Source organism: Crotalus tigris, unplaced genomic scaffold (genome assembly GCF_016545835.1).
Source record: "Crotalus tigris isolate CLP2741 ecotype Arizona unplaced genomic scaffold, ASM1654583v1 scf7180000017601.7605149639:7615979, whole genome shotgun sequence".
Classification (NCBI taxonomy): domain Eukaryota; kingdom Metazoa; phylum Chordata; class Lepidosauria; order Squamata; family Viperidae; genus Crotalus; species Crotalus tigris.
Window position 1 is genome coordinate 113,805 of NW_024096505.1, and position 15,969 is coordinate 129,773.

General features: G+C 36.1%; 1 protein-coding gene across 1 annotated transcript in view; it reads right to left on the reverse strand.

Annotated features, from left to right (window-relative positions):
• Positions 1–14,819, reverse strand: part of LOC120319343 (norrin cystine knot growth factor NDP) — a 58,324-nt gene extending 43,505 nt beyond the window's left edge. Inside the window, exon 1 of the mRNA XM_039368124.1 lies at positions 14,780–14,819. The gene's annotated coding sequence lies outside the window, so the exon portion shown is untranslated. The remainder of the gene's footprint in view (positions 1–14,779) is intronic.
• Positions 14,820–15,969: the final 1,150 nt, after the last annotated feature.

Below are 15,969 nucleotides of genomic sequence, written 5' to 3' on the forward strand. Positions count from 1 at the left end.
CAATGGGAAATTTCATTGATTTCCACTGGATGTGCTATGTTAAAAAATAGCCAATGAAGGGGGGGAGGGGAAAGGAATCCAGAGACAAAAGCAGTTGATTGATGATACCATTCAGACAAAGGACTGAAAGGTGAAAATGGTTTTGATGTCCGATCCTATTTAACTGTTCTCACTCAAGACTTCAGCTTAGAAAATGTTCTTTTGTGACATAGACATTCCTAGGATGGGAAGACCACTTACCATCAAGCTATGACTGATAATGACAAATATGCTAATTTATGCTACAGATTCTTTATGAATGATATATGTTAATCTTTACATTTTAGAAACTACTTCAAAAAAAATTTATAGGACAGTCTGGATTACTGAAGTCATGACTTGTGGTTCAAATTTGTAGGAGTTTTAGCCAGAATGCAAACCTAAGGGAAAAGATAATGTAGCTGCTTAATATATCTCCTCTCCATCTTGATCCCTTGCAAATGGTAACGTGGGAACTGGGAATTTTGGGAGTTATAAACTTATGCATATATGTAAAGCACCAAGTTCAGAAAGGCTAACTTAGTGAAAGAAATGTTTAGATTTAAAGAGTTTGTTTCCTTATAGACTCTAAAGGAAACATTGTTCGCTCAAGTTATGTTTCCTTTCTAAAATTCTTTCAAATCTGTATGATAAACACTTTTAGTTAAAGTTGAGCTCAATAAACTTGAAAGTGTTGGCCCTCCTTGGAGGATTAAATTATTTCCAATTTAGGTTTTTATGTGTAAATCTAAGAATTCCTGCCCATCTGCTAAGCTAGTCATCTACTTCGTAAACTAGATTTCAAGTGGACAGATTACAGATGACTTTAATTTAAGTATTTTATTATTTTAATTTTATAGAATTGATATGGCGGTCTAACTGGAACACTATAACTTCAGGAGCATACAGTTGATCCAAAACATATACAAGAAACAACCATTTCCATTACATTCCCAAACATTAATAGGTGACCAAACATTCATACTCCTCTCCAGATGGGGATTCCAATCACCCTAAGCCTAAGGAAATTAGCAAAAACATGAAGTTTTGTTATTTAGGTATTACAGGAATAAGCAGCCTACATCCTACAGGAACCAGAATGACCATGAGCTGACCAGAGTTGCTTCTTTAATGTTGCCTATCTATTTACAAAAATCTCACCAGACTGACTACATTCTCTTAGAAACAGTCAGATAAAGGCTTCAGGAATTTTCCAGTAACTGGCTTCCGTCACTTCCTTCTCTGCAAGAACTCACCGTCTTTTCACTCCTCCCCTATATATATATTATAAAAGCTCCTCTAGCTGGAGCTTCCATCATAATATGGAAGGAGCAAGCATGCCTAAGAATGTATCATGAATCTTGAAGGACTATCTATGATGAGGAAGGCAATGAAGTGATGTCAATGGCAAATATATTTCCATAACTTTTGAGTAGCCATCTAATATAAATGGGCACATAAGCCTTATGTCCATCAGAAATGCATAATTTGAAAATTAATAAAAGTATAAACCCCCAAAAGGACAGTTCTTCAGATTTAAAAGAAAAAAAAAACCAAAGGAGTTGAACTGTCACGTGATGCAATCTTGTACTGTATATCTCTAACTTGTTCAAGGGGTAGTGTGTAAAATTGCAGCGTTGAGCATTTTCGTCAGAATAATCAGAAGCTATGACTAACATTCACATTAATTGATGTAAAGATATAATTTGAATTCTACACTGAGGTAGCTTGGTAAATCAAGATGGTAAATTAACCATTTAGCCTTATTCTAAAAGTGGATAGATTTAATTACAATGAGCAGACAGTTTGAAGAACTGAAGGACCAATGGAGAAAATCTACCTGTGTGATTGCCAAGAAACAACTATAATATGATGGCACATAATTATAATTATCATATTCAATTAATTTAACATTGATTCTGTGATTTTCTTGTAAAAAATACAGAGAATGCCATCATCTGTATATTATTTCAGAAAAGCTCAATTGCTCTTCTTAAAAAATAGTCTGAGAAATGTAGGTTTGGCCTTTCTTTTTATAGCTCTTTGTATTCATTTTATCACTATCTAGATATAAAGAAAAGAGTTCCTTTCCTCTCTACTGCTACATCAAATGCAAAGTATTTGTAGACACCTAGTAGGCACCAACTATTTTATACCTGCTACTCTATCTGTAGGCTGTATCTATATACAAATGTGATTCATATTGACTTATGGCTACTAGGTCTCTTATGTAGTAATTGCTTACTGCAGTTTAATATGTATAGTTCTACATGTATCTGGGGGATGTTAATTCGTATGTCAGGAGTCTGCCATTTTCAATTATTTATTAAGAAAACAATATTTATCTAAGATAGGTGAAAAGTTTTTCCTCTCTGCTTTCAATTAGTTGGGAATTTACTGTCTTCAGCCATATGTACATTTATCAAATCCTCAATTCCCAAACTCTCTCTCTCTCTCTCTCTCTCTCTCTCTCTCTCTCTCTCTCTCTCTCTCTGTGTGTGTGTGTGTGTGTGTGTGTGTGTGTGTGTGAATTTTTTTCTTTGCATAGTATCCTGATTTATATCAGGTGGCCTTTTCATTCCTAAGGTCATACACATAAAGAGTCCTACAGAATACATACAAAAACCCACCTAGTGTAGGAACTATTTCTTATACTGTCTACCAAGAATCCTGTGAAAACTATGTACATTGTACCATCTTGCTACCTTGGTCTCTGTAACTGGTGTTCCATGCCATACTTTTGTAGATGTGCCACCATGGGCAATACGTTTGGTACAGGGAAACATGTGGTATGAATTCAATCAACAAAGGCATTTCTTCAGCTTATTTTCCATAACTTTGCATTTCTCCATTTGCAGCTAAGCCATAACAGATGCATATCCCACGATAATAAAATTGATACCTTAAACATACAGAATTGGGCCTTACCATATTATATTGATGATGTAACACTCAGCAAATTCATGTAGATGCTCAATATCATGATCGAAACAGAACAGAATTCCGGGAACAGCAAAACAGAAGTGCCATAATGACAAACAGAAGCTTCCAGGCATTATCTTTGGAGAATTATCTGCCATGGAGGAATGTAATAGTAGGAGGGGCACACATTTCCCTGAATCCCAGTCAATTAGTAAAGCATGGCTGAAAGATGTCCTGAGGCTAATTTCAGAGATTCAAGGGAGCAGCAGGCCTCACAAGTTCTTATTCCTGGCGTAGGTTGTCAACCAGACAATCAAATCCAGATTACATTTATGTAAGGCACATTTATTTACTTACAATGTTTCAGTTAAACTGTCAGCAGTTTACAAGAGATGCATAATGACATAAAAACATAAAACATAGCCAAAAGAAACTCAGTTGACTCCTACATCTACATTCTTCAACCACTAAAAGGTATATCTTTCTCTAACGGAATGCCACTTTATGTCATCATTGTCATTCATTATTTCATAGCCAACACTTCTTGCCCTAAAAAGGAAATCCGTAATTGATGCATAGCTTAGGAACTTTAGAAGTCATCTTAATCCGAGCCAGACAATTGCTTTTTTGCTACAGTCTTCACTAATTGGCGGAGGCCTTTAAGATTCCTGAGAAAGATTTTTCCTACTCTGGAATTGAATATGGGACCTTTGACAGGCAAATCTTCTACCACAACTATATTGTCACATCTTAAAAAGACTATTTTAGGGAGGTTTTTACTGCTATCATCACCACAGCGTTCAGGACTATTCTCTCTAAAAATATGCATCAAACTGTAACATATCTTTGAATGATGTGAGAAGTCTGGAAAAATTAGAGTAAAAATGCAGTGTAGGTTGCATTTCTTCAAGCTTACAGAAAGTGCAAAATATTATAACTTCATTTCCATAGATGGAAGACATTAAGTGAGGGCATTATGATGGGATTATACTTATCATTTTTGCCATTGTTGCCAACTTTCTTTGCATCCTAGAAAAGCCAGTAATCAGAGGCAACAAAGTAGTATCATTCATGGTACTATGGGTTTTTAGGTATTAGAAAAATCAACATAAGGTTTTTTTTCCATAGCCTTATTTAGTCTGGTGTACTGTATTCCCTTTTTTAAAATATAAGTAGGGGTTTACTAGAAAGGGTATTCCTTCCATTCAGTGGTGGGACACACCACAACATTAGGGTGACATACCAGCCTTCATCATCACCTGACAACAACTATTCTTGAAAGTAAGCCCCATTCTAGTACAATTTTTGAAAGCTGTGGAGGTCTCATGGGAATAGGGCATGCTTTCACATGGTGTTTGGAAGCTGCAGAAGCAACAGAAGAGCATTCTGCAAAGCTGCTTCAAGAATGAAGGCCTTGTGCAACCCAGAACTCCCTCAGGTAGCCCACAGGGATCTATCAACAGAAAGAAAATACCCCCCCCCCTAAAACAATGCAGCAGATTCTGGGGGATCACAGACATGATTGGAGGGTTTTTTTTAACGTAAATGAATATGTAAACAGTTAGTACTCTTTTGTTCGGGCTGTCTGTGCTGACACATCAGCAGAGTCAAGTTAGACATTTTCTGAATTTTTGATATGCTGAGCCCAAAAGGTTTGCCATCACAGAAATAGCCAGTTCTAGAGATTTGAGGAAGAAAAGGTTTTAAAGCCTGCCACTGTCTACATTGTGCTCCTCTTCTAGTTTGCCATTTCCTGAAAAAAATTATTTGGATTTCAGAAAGCAAACAAGAAAAAAAAATAGCAACATCTGCTATGTCTGTAATTATGGATCAAAGACGCTTGAGAACTTTGATCTGTCTCCAGTTTTAAGCAAACTCACTTGATTTACACTTCCCATGGAGCAGAATGCAGTGATCCTTCAGATCACAATTCTTTTCTTGCTACTTTTGGCATATAATTTTTGACTCAATGATTTTTATTTGGGACGGAACTGCTTATAAGCAGGTATTGAATTTAATTCATTAGATGCAAATGGGAATGTAGGCTTTTTAAAACTAAAAACATTGCATATTCTTTATGAAATGGGATGGAATAGATTTATGAATGGACATAACAAAATGTGAATTGGAGTAGAAATATAAGAATGACATTGGCAGAAGATGGAACATTTCCAGTACCAGGAATATAAGTAACAACTCGGTTCTCCTTGTGACTGGCCATCTGAAATCTATCATTATCATGGTTTGCACAGTCAGCCAGAGATTCAGACTGGATTTGGCATTTTTGTTCACTTACCAAGCTCTTCCCAAGCAACTGTGATAGGCAGATGTGAATGTTTTTATAGTCTTAAAGGTATTGTTGTAGGATGTAGCTGTTCCGAGCAAAGCTGCCTATTGAAATTGACTAATGGTGATTTTGTTAACGATGATGGTGTTCAAGTGGCACTCCAATTGCTTGGGATTGCACCCAAGGCACCTATTATTATTGGTATTACATATAGTCATTCTATTTTATTTGCAGGCCTTTGTATTTTGTTATCTTCTCTAGTTCTTTCTCTTCTATTCTGCTGTGTCCAGGTAATGCCACAGTCCAGTATCCAGACTCTTTTTGCCTTTCTTATGGACAGTTGTTAGGTCTGGGCTGTTATGTGTTAGATGCCTGTTTGAATTCTAAAGTCCCAGAGCACTTTAGCTTCTTCAATTTCTATTATTTTTTATATTTTATGGTTTTATTATTTACTTGCAGACAAATAATATTTCTTGAAGTTCTTCCAATGCTAATTGTTGCTACTTTGTCAGGCCATTGTTGGTAGTTAGTCTGTGCAATCTTCTTGCACAGCAGCTAAACATATGATCCACTGTTTCTTCAGCTTCTTTGCAGAAGTGGAATTTGCTATCTGTTGCTGTCTTCTCACTTCTGGCTCTGTATGTATTTGTTCTTAAGGCTTGGTCTTGTGCAGCCAGAATTTGCCCCTTTGTCTCTTTCTTCAGCTTTCCTGCTCTTAGTCGTTTCCAGGTTTGTTTTCCTTGCTATTTCTTTGATGTACTGACCATGTAATGCTTTGTCTTTCCATGCCTCTTTTCTACTCCTTATTTGATCATTCTTGAAAGCCAGCTTGATTTCTCTAGTACTCAGTAAGTCTTCCTGGTATACTATCTTCAGTCAGCGGTGGGATTTAAATATGTGAACAACCGGTTCTCTGTGGATGCCGCTTCCAGAAGTCCATTCTGGGCCTGGGCAACAAAAAAAATAGCTACCAAACTGGTGCAAACTGGCTGAATCCCATCATTGCCTTCAATGCACCTTCTTTGTTATCCTTCAGATATTCTTCCAATACCCTTTTTTCTTCTTCAACCATTGGATGTACTTACAACATTCCACACTCACCTATTTTCCTTGTGAGGATGAAGGGCATGATTAATTGTCATTAATTTTCTGGTCTTCCTATCCAGGGCTTTCAGTTCTGTTTGAGTACAGTTCACTATTTCAGCTGTGTTATCTAATGACTGGAATTGCCTGGGTGTGGATTGCCTTGATAGTATTTCTTCCAATGAGTTTGCACTTTAAGATCTTCTTCACTCTCTTGATGTATTCACTTCTAACCTTTTTCTTGACTTTGTTATGCTTAATGTTGTCAGCTTGAAGACTGCCCAGGTATTTGTAATGATTGCCTTCATCCAGACTTTTGATTCCTTCAATTATTACTTTTCTCCCATTGATGGTGAAAGTGGCACATTTGTCCATTCCAAACTCCATCGCAATATATATACGAATAGTGTTCAGCAGCGATTCTATTTCAGATGGTGTTTTTTCATACAACTTCATATCTTCCATGTAAGGAGGTGGGAGAGCCTGGCAGATGTTTTTGATGCCTGACAGCCATGGCCTGACATGTTCAGTATTGTTGACAGAGTAATCACTGCAGTGACAAACAGCAATGGTGATAGTGACTCTCCTTGAAAATTTCCTCTCTTGATATTAATTTGTCTCAGTTTATCATCATTGTCTAGCAACTCTGTTTTCCACTGTGCTATCAATCTTTACACAAAGCTTCCGACGTTTCTACTCATGCTATTTCTCGGCACTTGATTATCCAATCATGTGGCAGGGAGTTGAATGCCTTCTTGTAATCAATCCACGCTACATTTAAGTTAGTCTTCCTTTTCTTGCTGTTATCCAAAATCAGCTTGTCAATTAGGAACTGATCTTTTGTTCTTTTGTTGTTTGGGCAGTTTCTTTTCTGCTCAGGTGGAAAGTGTGTGCTTTCAAATATTTGCTGCTGGACTGCATCAGGTATCATACCAGTTAATCATCTGAAAGTTGTTGATAAGCAAGTAATTGGTCTGTAATTGCCTGGTGCTGATTCTTTTGTGGATCTTCCATTCTCAGATTAGTTTTGCAAGATGTTAACCAGTATGTTGATAAACTGCCTGGCAGCAAGTGGGTGTAGACCAATCAAATGTTTCAACCAAAAAATCATGCAGTTCATCTTCACTTGAAGCTGACTAATTCTTGATCTTCCTTGATCTTTTCTCCATCATTTCTGATATTATTACAAGTTTTTTCATTTCAGCTTCTTTTTTATTCTTATCTACCCCTTTCATCCTTGTTGTATTTGTTCGTATTTCTTTGGGTTGTTGTATTTCTTTGGGCTGTCCCATAGCTGCACCCAGAAATATGCTGTTTCTTCTTTCTTGGGTGTTAACTACTTCAATGCAGTCTCTCTATTTATGGATTGATAGGAACATTTCGGATTCAACAGAAATTGGAGATTTTGCCAATAGTGTGCAATTTGAGCTTTGTATCTGCTGATCTTCTTGGCTGTAGCTTTTATTTGCTGCTTCATTATTTCCACTCCAGTGCTTCCTTAATATTCCTTTTCTGTGGGTAATATGATCAGATATTCTTTAGTCTTCTTGTTTTTCAGTTTCTTTTCTTTTATCTGTTCTAGCTTGCTTGCATCTGATCTTAGCTTACTGAACTTATTTTCCAACCTGATATTCCATTTTGTGGTACACTGCTTGGCTTTTATTGTTCGTTGATTTTGTATTCCAGATATTCAGTTATAACTGCAGCCATACTATCTATGTTAGCTTGTTTCTTGCAGTGACCTGGTGCTTATATTTTATATTACAGTATTGGCATCTTTTAAAACTTGTGCTTTTTTAAAAATAAGCTGCAATGCAAACAATCTTATTCTGTTGTTTGTGCTGTTCTAGGTGCTCAGTCATTCCTTATTTTAATTCTTCTTCCTTTGTTAAAGGGCTTATTCTTTCTGAGGAATAGGCAGAGGAGCAAATGCCTGGTTTGGGAATGAAAACAATTCAGTACCTACCGTAGGCCAGATTCTACTACTGCTGACTTTACCAGATTTGCTTCTACAATGTGAACTATTTCTGGCAAGGCTTCAGTTTCTTTGCTTTGGGTGGACCTTTGCAGTTCTTCCAGTTCTGTTTTGTGAATACTTTATTTTGTATTATAAATTAATATTGATCATTTAGTCTCTATTCAGCTATCTCTGATTCTGGATATTGTTCATTCCAAACTAATGCATTCTTTTCATCTATCCTCTTCTTTGGACTTGATTTGTAATAATAAATCATTATTTCTTCATTTTCAATCTCTGCATATTTGTAGTAGGTAAAAACACCTTTTTCCCCAGTAGTCTGATTGCTCAGCCAACAGTCCTTTGTCACCAAATGTTCAACAGCTAGTGCAGTCCTTGTTGATGACTGATGTTTTACGGGTCTCTTTAAATTATGTCTCACCATATTTTTTAATGGGAGAGTCACTCTTCATCCTACCCCTCTGATGAGACCTGTCCAGTATAGTTGAACCTCTGGCCTAGATTTCATCTTCCTCAGAGCACACAAACCCCACAACTGTTATTATAATTTATAAGGCTATCCAAATCTCTGTCACTGGGCGACATACAGCATAAAAACTCATCCTTATCAAGCTGTATAATATTAAACATCTACAATATATAAAATATAAAATACAGAATAGTGATCAAGCAACCTAATAGAACAGCTCCCATGAATTTCACTGCTTTTCTACATAGAAGAAATGCATTGTAGAAACTCAGCACAGGAATGAAAAGAGGATATAACTAAAACATAACTCTCAACATCTCTTTTCTTTGCAGATGCTATTCATTCAGTTATCCATTTACTTATAACTTGAGGTATTAGCTGTGCAAGATAACACATCATCTTCAGTGTGAAGCTATACAATCCAGGTAAAACTTACCCTGTGTATGAGAACTATATACTTACACATTGCATGTTTCATTTACTAATGGCTCTCTCTCCCCCCCCCCTCTCACCAAGAATCTTTTTTTTTTCTAAAAGGAGGTATAGCAACAACTATAAAGGCAGCATTACTCAGCATTCCCACTCTTTCATTGCGACTGGATTATCTAACATGATCCAATACCAATAGGTGCTTGCTTTTCCCATTTTCTTGAAATATCTTCCCCCAGTTCCCTTTTCAGAGTACAGTTAAAGCTAAATTGTACAGTGTCATGTTGTTCATATCTCATCTTATCCCCAGCTGGAATAAAAATCCTTTTGATGTCCTTTGTGCTTTCTGAGCTTGGATATTTTCGTGCAGACATTATTCCCTTCATTACCTGTTAGCTAGTTGGGTAATGAAAAGTTAGCAAGAAAACAATCAAGCACCAAGGAATCCACAGTTCAACACCAAGCTACATATGTTCTCCTCCAATAATCCTTATTATTACATGTTATTACTCTTTGAGATTGTTCTCTTGGGTCTTTCCCAAGGCTTCCCAGACAGAGAATATATGGCTCCAGAAAGCATCCCACAGTCCATCAATCTGTCCTTATTTCCGCACTATCTCTGAATGGTCTCTCCAGCTTTATTTGACATCAGCCAGGAATCTCTCCCACACAGCCAGTTTCTTTTGCTTCCCACTGCCTGGTTCCCTCCCTTCTCTTTTTGTCTGAGCAGATGACACCACGCCACAGCTCTGATTTAAGCCATAGCTACCACATTATTTCTTGCTAGCTCAAATGCTCATGATTTCAATAAAATGGATCTTTTCAGTATTGCTTATAGTTTCGTCACAAATCTAAACAATTTCTGAGCCAAACAGAGAAATGAATTTCATATAAATACACACATTATATACACATACATTTTTATTTTGATTATAAGTTTATTTTTCAGTAAACTGTCTTGACATTAAAATAATTCATTTTGAAACATCAGAATAATGTGAAATTCTTTGTTTTTGTTGTGCCCTTTTCTTGCTTGATAGTTTTTCTAAGTTGCTGCATTATTGTACAGATGATAATGAAATATAATTTTTATCAAATTTTATCTATCTACATTTTAAATTGCTGTATTTGATTCTAATTTCATTTTAAAAATGTATTTTATCCCAATTTCATTTTAAATTGTATTTGATTTCTATTTTATTCTAAATTATATTTTAACCAATTCCATTCTAAATTGTTTTTACTGTATTTTAGTATAACGTGTTTGGAACTCTGCACCGTGATATGGCCCACGGGCTAATCAATAAAGGTATTATTATTAGTAGTAGTAGTAGTAGTAGTTGTAGTAGTAGTAGTAGTAGTAATAGTAGTAGTTACAGCAATAAATTGGATCTGAAACATTATAGTAAGACCCAGTAATTCTATAGTTAAATAGGGATTTTGGCTATAACATAATTGACAACATTTTTACTAGCTTTTCTATCCACACTTTTAATCCCAGCATTTTAGGTAGGAACATATACATAATCAATCAATTCAATTAACTAATAATTGGCCAGCTATTTTCTGCAAATTATGTCTGAAGCTATCATAAGGAATTATGGCTTTGGGGACATTCAGGAGAAGCCTGAATGTGTTGCTTGCAGATGGTTCCACACTAAGTTGCTAGTTCAGAAAATTCTCTAAGGACATAGTTTAAATACACCAAATAAATAATCAATGACTGGTGTATATGATCCCCTTTTTGATGTCATATCCTCTGAGTGGGGCAGATGACATGGAAGTACCTCCCCTGTGGGCACAGTTGACATTTGTTTTCCCACTCTTTCTTTCAGGCTTGTGGTATTTCTTGAAAGCAGGATCAAGTCACAACATAACCAGCCTGTAGTCCCATTTCCATTCTGCATAAGGCAGTCTTCCTCAATTTGTCATAATCTAGATGCATTTCAATCACATTCCATCATCCAACTTCAACAGCTAGTGACCATGCTTGCCGGAATGATGGCAATAGTGTCTGGAGGGTACTAGAATGGGGAAGGCAATCATGGATGAATGACTGTGATGTGTTCATTTAAATATCTGAAATGTTTCCTTGCACAAACTCCCCTTAACATCTGTCTAATGTTCCTTAGTCTGGGTAATTGAGAGGAATGAGTGTTTATTTTACTAGTGAAATACACCTGCAACCCTAAATGCTGAATGATAAGCAGATGTTCATGTCTATAAATTGAACTACGAATAATGATTTATGGAGACATTGGAATCAAAATACCAAGTGAGAGCCAAGGTCCCCACTAGATTGTTTGCATTTAATACATCTTGACATTGTTTGCATATAGGAGGAAGGCCCATGGTGGAAACAAAGTCATTATAACATGTAACTATTTTAGAGGTACACTAGTAGTGATCTGTGAAGCAGATATAATGCAGATTGATTTTGACACATGAAACTGAACTTGAAGAGCAGATTAAACAAATTAAGCACCAGGTTTGGAAACACAGTTGAAGTATAGAGTGAAACATAAGTAAAGTGATCACATCAGCCACTGTGTATCTAATACAGCCTTGCTCAATTGGGTTCCCACCAAACATGCTGGATTATAACCTCCATCATTGTCAACCAGAAGAGTAAATACTGTGTTTCCCCAAAAGTAAGGCCTACACCAAAAATAAGCCCTACCTTGATTTGGGGGGGGTTGGGCCTAATATAAGCCCTATTCCAAAAATAACCCCTAGTTTTGGGGCGAGGCACACACCTAAAAATCAAGGTAGGGCAGGGGTGGGGGGTGGAGCTGCCCCACCTACCCTGCACCCACTTACCTTGCAGCCAGGCCTCTCTTTGCCAGTCCACTTCTTCTTCTGCAGCCAGGCCTGCATTTCTCAGTCACAGGGCTTTTCGGAAGGCCTGGGCAGCCAAGAACCGAGCTCTGGATTCAATCAGTACCTCGGTTCTGCAAGACCTCAGCAGTTGAGCACCAAGCTATGGATTGAATCCATAGCTCATTACTTGGCTGCTTAGGCCTTCTGGAAAGGCCTGACTGAAAAATGCAGGTCCCAGTGCAGCTGCAGAACTTCGGACCCAGAAGAAGTGGAAGGGCTGGGTGGGGCTGTCAGTGCCAGAGGTGAGGTAAGACCTATCCTGAAAATAAGACTTGGTGCCTCTTTTGGAGGCAAAAAAAAAAGACTATTTTCGGGGAAACAAGGTACCTGTGCTCTCTAGGAAAGATATGAACTTCAGGGTACATATCCAGAGAGCTACAGGTTGAAGAAACTCAATTTGGGGTTTCATTTATTATCATCTGGGATATCTAAAAAGACTTGTATATGATTGGGCTTCAAACTTTGACAATATATTGTCATTTAAGGTGGTATAGGATTTTATCTGAATTTCATTTCAGGCTGTGTCATACATGCTTGCTCAGATTTTCCTGCTTGCTTGCTTATTTGCTGACTAATGACCACAATAAAACTTTCAAATCAAAATATGCAGTTAGCATTGCATGAATCAGAGTGCTCCAATTTTTCCTATTATACCACAGGAATTATATCTTATTGCAAAATAAATTATAAGTAGTATACTCTTTCTCACCTAGTGTAGAAAATATATATCCGAAGACTATTATTGTGTTCAGACTTGCCTTTGCAAAATGCTGCTCTAAGAGTTTTGTTCTTTTATGAATCAAAGCTTTAAAGCAGACATATCTTTTTCAGATTAGTTTGGATGCTTGAACAACAGCAAATAAACCAACAGAGATTGCTTTACAAAACCTCATAGAAGTGCTGTGCTAGCACAAGTTCCAAAATATTTTTACCAACAATATTCAAAATACTAAGGTGACCAACAGTCCTTCTTTAGGGAGGACAGTCCTCCTTTTGTAAGTTCTGTCCTCCCTCAAAAAGTGTCCTACGTGTCCTCCTTTTCGATATTAGAAGACTAATCTGCAGGGCTTTTTTTTTTCTCATAGAATGCTCAGAATGGCGTTGTTTGTTTTTTTTTGATGGGTTTTTTTCAACTTTTGCATGAGCTGTGCTACTCCCACTATTGGCTTTCGAAAGCCAAAAAGAATTGTTGCTGAGGGTGCCAAAACACCCGCTGGCAAACTTTGCACATGCAAGTTGTCTGTATTATTGTTGCAATGAATAAAATGTTTCTTTTATTTACGATATTTTTTTCTTCAATTTATTTGTGTCCTCTTTTTCATTGTAAAAAAGTTGGTCACCTTAAAAATACTTCAATATTAAGTACCTTAATTTATGGTACTTCTCTAATTTTATTCTCACAAAATCCATGAGGTAAGTAATGATGAGTGATAGGAACCTTTGTTTCCTAAGTTCTAGTCTAGTTCTTTCTCCATTACATTTCACTAGTTATTAGCCAGACAGATATATTTGTCATTACTAAATTTATAACTAAGCCCCAAATGCAGGGAGGGGTATTCTCCAGTTGATTCAGTCCAGTTTGCGTAAAATTGAATTTTCTTCCTAAGTTATCTCATTGGTTGTGGTTCCATGCTGAATTGAATAAAACTTTTAAAACTACAGTACTGTAGATGTTCTTCTCTGTGAACATTAATCAAATGTGAGTCTGGGTCATCTTATTCCTCACAGTGTATCAATGAAAGTTAGCAAAGGATTCCAAAATCTACCTGATGGTTTGTAAGAATCCAGACAAGAAGAAGAGCAACAGCATGAGATCCTGGCACACTCTAGTAATCCCTCTTGTCACAAAGTACAAGACCAATATTATTTTTGTAGCAAGCTCCTCTTACTGGTATTGTGATGCTTGCAAGTTCATTTCATGCATGTTCGGCAAATTATTTTACATGCTTTTTTCTTAAATACTATATTAAATTTCAGTATAGCATCAGATATTCAAAAGAGTTCAACACATATATCAAGAAGAACTGCAGAGAGAAAAATAGAAAACAGTGATGTGAAATATAAAGAAAATAAAGACACTAAAAATCAGGAGAAAAGCTTTACTAATGCCAAGAAAGTATTTGGTGGCAATATATTGATGATTGCTGAAGATTGGAACAGTATAAATATTTCAATTATCAGTAACCTCTGGATATCTGTGGTAGTTTGTTAGATTACAAAAGATGTGCAAAAATAACTTCTAATTTTACTTCTAAAAGTGAAGTTATGTATCCGTATAAGGCATAGAAAAAGAAATGGTTGACCGTGAAGATGAAACAATGAGAGTAAAACAGCATATTTCCAAAAACACATATCTTTTGATATGTGTACAATAAAAGTGTACAATAAAATTGTATCATTACTAGAAGCTTCTAATTTACTAGAAGCTGAATTTACTTTACTTAATTTAATAAAATGTCAACCAAAAATTCATAAACAATCATACCATAAAAAGTACTGGTTTTAGGATCTATAGTAAGAACCAATAAAACAGTGCAGTTAGCAGTGCAAAAGTAAAATGTGGAGTCAGTATTGCAAAGAATATTTCAAGAAAGCTAGAAACTCCTAATATTGATCATATCTGATTTTATATGTATCAAAAATTTGAGGAAACATATCACTTTTTTCAGTACTGATCTGCATATATAAAATCATTATTGCACGGTTGACCTACCGTAGATCAGCTGCTGATCCATACATGAAAGTTTGTTCAAGGAAGAAATACACTCAAAATGAAGTGGCTGTCCTTCAATTGTTACCAATGTGAACACAAGTTGAAACTCTTGGTTTGGTTTGGTTTGGTTTTGTCTTTGTAAAATAATGCAGCTTTTTAAAGTAATCCATTGATACAACCTGATCAATTGTACTTTTCATTTTGAAAGGTTACTAAAACAAATTATTGATGGAATCAGTTGACTAATTTAGATAATGCCTAGCAACACATCAATGTGATATATTGAGGAAATAACCATGGCTGGGGAGATATTGAGAAAACAGAACAGCAAACATTTCATTTCCTTTTACTGTTGTCTTAATTCTGTGATTCACCTAAATGGAATAATAATGTCTGTGGGAAAGGACATTTGTTTCTTTTATCCTTCCAGACAGTTTATCAAAATCAAACTGCAATCTATTTGGTAATTGGAAAAGGGACAGCTTTTGCAACTGTTCTAGTGAGGCCACAAGTATTGCTAAGAGATAGGGAAAGATGGATAAGCTGTATTATCTTACATATTACTCATGAAAAGATAAGAAAACATGCATTACTTTATGGATTACTATCTCTGTATCAAAACTTTGGTTTTCAGCCAAATTATAGCTTTTGAAGGCATCCTGTAAGTTATTAGCTTTTATAAGATAGAATCTTGGGCTCTGCAGATGGACAGTGACACAAATTCTTTAGCTCCATGAAAGAAAAAGGATCAGCTACTTAGATCAGGGATAAGCAATAGGGTGCCAGTTAGCATTAATAATCTTACTGGCTTCTTGCTCCAGCAAACTTCATATAAAACAATGAATAAGAAACTGCTGCAAAGCAGTAATAACGTATATCAACATCTTTACTTGATTTCATGTTTTAGAGGAGGAAATTATTTCATAGCCACTATATATTTTAGGACTTCCAGATATAGATTGCAAAAATCTAGATGACCACTAGATAGCAGCAAAGAAATGCAGAACACTATAAATTTTTGTTGGCATTTAGGGTCATCTGGCATTTGTCAAAGTTTCTTCATTCATGGAACACAAAATAAATACTCCGAAAATGCAGACCAAACAGATAAATACACCTTCCTACATTTCATCTTTAAATTCATACTTTTTGGTAAATAAGATAATGTTATAGTTGCCTTCCTGTGTGCC